The following is a 5,120-nucleotide window of genomic DNA, read 5'->3' as shown; positions in this document are numbered from 1 at the left end:
TGTTCTAACTCAGGTTATTTGCAGGATGAGGAAGAAAAGAGATTTGCAAGAGGGATGCTGAAATTATTTGATAAGAAGAGCATTGCTAGACCTTCAGTATTTTATGACATTTCATCTTGTCAAAGTAGTTGAATTAGAAGGAATTGCCACTGTTGTGCTGACCCAATTTATCTTTTTTTAGACTGTGTGCATTTTTACATGCATTATGACTTTCGGTTGACACATTCTCTGTTCATTATCTCTCTAGGCTACCTCAAGACTTGCATGGCCGTACATTAATCTCTTGATTTTGAAAGCAGCACTGTCAGAGCTCAGATGCTGTGGGGTGTTCCTCTGGTAAGTTAACTGCTATGTATCAGCCCTTGCACAGGAACCCAAATCAGCTGGCATTTACCAGAGTGGTGCTACACACCATTGCTGGCCACGCAGGTGTCTGTTAATGAAGGGTGTGAAAGCACACAAGTCAATGTAATCAATTTGGAAGTATTGAGCATTAAGTTGTATCTCATTTTTGCCATTGTACCAACCGGAAAAAAAACAATTCTGCAGCTATTTTGCAAAATTTGGTACTTCTACAGCATTTATTTCAGTTCCTGGAAAAAGGGCAGCTTTCTGGAGCAGAAGTACCTACAGTCAGGGGGTTATGAGAGTTTATTACCAGGAAACAAAACAGGACAGTATACTCTTACTCTTGCCTACACTGAAATCTCATTTACCTCTTAAAAAGAGAGAAGTTTCATATAGTCAGCACAAAAATTATGAAAACAGTCCAGCCAATTAACAGGTTCACTTAACTAGACCCTTCAAAGTGAAAGAAAGGGCAAAGCCTGGGACATTAAAGTGAGGAAAATAGAGTTTGAGTACAGTGATTGCTAGTCCCAGAGCTTTTCTTTTGCTAGTTAACTCCACCAAATTATTTACTGTTGATTACTGACATCAAGGCAGCTGATCTAGCCCTGGAGAGAGATGCTCCAAGATTAGTCCATTGTGAAGAACTGACATTTGACTGGAAGACTTTTTTAATGATAAATTACAGCTCCCTGTCAGATAGTTTAAAACAGGGTCCAGTAGACACTTATTTTAAAAAGTGAAGCACTAGAGATGTCTTACTTTTTGGCTAACAGCTCCAGCAAAAGGGAAGTGAAACCTGGTTGATTCCCTCTGAATAGAAGCATACAGTGAAATTTCTGTTAATTCTCACCCAGAAAAAAAAATAAATTAAGATTAAAAAAAAAAAGAAATCGCTAAGGAACAAATTCCAGCATGGTGGATTTCCACAGGGATATGTTTGACCACATGAGATTTCCATGGGAGTTATTAGAATAAGTGCATAATCAGCATAACCAAACTTTGAGTAGTCAAACAGTGCAAATAAGTAATCAAACTTTGCTTCAGCAAAAAGTTCCTTCTGTTCAACATTTGCTTTTTAAGTGCTCTTTGGTAAAGTATATAGATATACATTGCTCACAAAAAAAAAAAGAGAGGTTCATCTAGCACACTATATTTTTGCAAAAGAATACATGATGGGATGGGAGGGAGTTACGTATTTGTATGTCTGGAATGGCATTAAAATGGGCTACTAGGAAATAGCTTCTTCATTGCTCATCACTTCACTTTTGTCTAATCTAGATTTAAAACTGAAATAGTATCTTTATGAAATACATAGTATTTTATGTTTTATTTACTTAAATTTTAGCCTTCACAATTCCCTGAATATCACAGCTATAGATACCACCTGTACATTAAATATGCTCCTACAATATGCCACAGTGAGGTCTATTTTCCTGCTATTACAGAATGACACAAGTGCTTTAGTCCCAAAGCAGCACTTGCACTCAGGAAATGTCTCTCAACTGCGCAGGGTAAAGAAAGGTCTTCAGGCAACATAGAAATGCTGGTGGATTACAAGACAGGGAGTCCTTTCTTTATTTCCTGCTAGGCATTTGCTTCCTAAAGGCATTTGCTGACAAGGAATTTGCAAATCTTGTCTTGTTAACGACTGTAATGCTCCTTGGTATTACTCAGATATAATCATCTGTGTACCTGTCCAAATACAGCTTAGCAACCGCCAGTCTTTGGAGCAGAGAGTTTCCCTCCCCGTCTTTTCACCAGTGATCAAATAACACAGTCTGCCTGCAGTAACCTTCTCCCCAGTATCCTTGCAGATGTTGCCCGCCCCCTCCTCCCGAAGGTTGTCCTGGAGAGAACATGTAGTTCCAGGGTGACTCATACCCACACGCTATCCCTTACTCATTCGAATAGTTTCATTAAAGGCACTGGACCACAACAGATAATTCCTCTTTTAATTGCGAGTGTGTTTCAGTATGAACATCCTAGAGAAGAGAATAAAGACCAGGACAGGGGACCTCCATAAATAAAGGTCAGAAGTCAGCTGGGATACTTCTGGGGAAGGAAGAGCATGTTTGATCCCAGCACCCCTTATTCAAGCGATTACAAGTGTTCATTTATTTCTACATCACAGAACTAATGCAAATATCTACAACCCCCTCCTCCCCAGCAATGTAGACATTTGCCATTTTGCTTATTTAACATTTCAATCTTTTAAGAAAAAAAGGAAACTGCATATACCTCCCCCAATTCACCCCCTCTGAGAAGGCAGGTAAGAACACTGTGAGCTCTCCAGCTGACTGTATGGGACTCTGAAGCCCACAAAGCATGGATGAGTTTTATCACCTAAACAATACCCTATATTTTAACTCATCTTTAAATTATTTTGAAATTAGAGGCTTTACTTTGCACGCTTCAGTTATCCGAGAAGTGCAATATGGTCCTGCTTCTAATAGAATAAACTGCAAAACCACCAAATGTAAAGGCCACAAAGTGTATAAAAACAATTGAGGAAACAGTCAGTGGCCACAAAACCTCCTGTGGGTCAAAAGCTGGTTAAGAAACATCACAGGAAAGAGAGAAGTGACAGGAGCAAAGGAAAAAGAAAACTAGATAGTATGGTGGCGACCATGGTAAAAGAAATTTTAAGGTGACTACTCAAGAACTATTCTGAGCAGAGAACACCACCATCCTGCCGGAAAAAAGGGTACAGTGTCTCCAATGCACAGGATAAAGTCCACAAGGCTAATAGTGATTCTCAGTGCTGGAACTGTGAAACAGTTCCTTTTAAGTCAACACAGCAAGCAGATTCATGATTTTTTTTTTGTTGTTGGCGCTCTACAAAAATGAGCTAGAAAATGCAAAAGCACAAATTAGTCCAATATTGAAAAACGCATCTGAATTTTCCAAGAGGCTCTTTGCACCAGGGATCCTGTAAGAGTCACACTGATCTAGTCAGGAGAAGGAAGTATAAGATACCCAGCCCTGCAAGTCATGAAAGAACAATTAATATTTGTGGAAATTATCAGATAACCCCAAAACAAAGCAGAAAAAATAACGAAAAAGGTGATTTGCTGAGAGTTTTGCTCTTGCCAACACCCAGAACACTGCAACATCCACAGCTGCCCACAAGAAGTCAGACTTAGGAATATTCCTTTCTCAAAATAAACCTGCCACACCACTGCTGACGACGCAGGCGCCTCTTCCCGCATCTTTGTCTTTACAGTCAGAACTGCAAGAGCTTATTTTTCTGTTTGGTTGTTTTTCAGACAGCCGGATACACAGTGTCTGAAGCTATGTGAAAACTAAAACAGCGCGACAATTCTTTTCTAACCCTAGAAGTGTTAATTTCTTAATAAGCTTGTTTGATTAACGAAGGGAACCCGGAGGACAGGCTGATTTTGTCTTGTTTCCCCTCCTCCAATTGCATTTTCACAAAACTGCAGTAGAGTCTTAACCAAAACAATGTGCTGATAGGAGAAGCTGTCTGCATTCCTCTTTTGCAATTCACCTTACACTCTACATGTTACTTGAAGATAAGTTCTTCTAGATGCCAAAAAAACTCCAGCAAGAGGTGAAGGCTTCTTTGCAACGGGTACAGCACTCACTGCACAATTTTGTCAAGTTATTCATTGCATTCTTTTTTGTGGATCCCCACCCTTAGTGTAATCCCTGCAGTCGCTCCTCTTCCAAGTGACCCCAGCAATGCTTAGGAACGGGAATAGACCATTTCAAACTCGACTATTAGATAATCAACATTAGATACCGATTTAACATCTTTATTTTCACACTCATCCCTCTTTATGGAAAGCAGCAGCCCATTAATTTGACACCTGCAATAGGCCTGCTCCTTTTCCCCTACAGAAAGCAATATCCAGGGGGCTTTATCAATTTCAAGGGAAGTACCCTTATGTTCTGGGATCTTTTGAGTGGGAAAGGGAAGGGAGAGGAATAACACTTCTTTGTAGTATTTCAGCTTTGCTCTAGAGAGGTGCTCTCCATAAACAGCAAATAAAAAAAAAAATTAAGAACAGTCAAAGAAAAATGTTTTCTCCTGAACTCATTTATATACACGCACACACCAAAAACAGAGAGGAACTGCAGGAGAAACACACGGATGCAATTTCCACTACCAAATAGGTGCTAAGAAGCAACAAATGCTGTAAAAACCTAAGGTATGAACAGAGGAGCTGACAATGGAGGAAACTGGTGTTTTCTGACACATTCAACCTTCCCTTTTAGCATACACATTTTATGACTTTTTTCCACAGAAGACAAGTTGCCATCATCCCCCTGATCTCCTAGCTGGTGGTACAGGAAAACAGGATTCTGCTTCCAGAAATAGTGTCAGCTAGAATCCTTAAACTCAGGACTAGCAAAAAAGAAGAAATCCATGAATCTTGGAAGAAAACATGAAAAAGCATTATGAGAAGGAGTTACATTTAGTTCTAAACCCAGTCTTTGATATCTCCAAAAGAAGGTCCCCTGGAGCCTGTGTGAAGACAGAAAATGCAAAATTACCTAGGCCCTTTTGAAATTTCCAGCTCAGGCGTTATGGTAAGCTTTTTTGGAGGAAGTATGTCAATAAGTGCATATAGTGACTTGGACAGTAGGATCTTGAGTCTGTTCGGGAGCTTATTGCAGTATTATTAATAAATATCGCTAGTGGAATTAACTGTTCATCTCTCGAATGGTCCTCTGACTGAGAAACAGAAGTCTCATGCTTCGTATTTAGAAATAGCAATTAGCAAAAAAAAAAAATCTTTGAGGGA

This window comes from Numenius arquata, chromosome 9 (genome assembly GCF_964106895.1).
Source record: "Numenius arquata chromosome 9, bNumArq3.hap1.1, whole genome shotgun sequence".
NCBI classification, from domain to species: domain Eukaryota; kingdom Metazoa; phylum Chordata; class Aves; order Charadriiformes; family Scolopacidae; genus Numenius; species Numenius arquata.
This window is presented reverse-complemented; position numbering follows the sequence as displayed.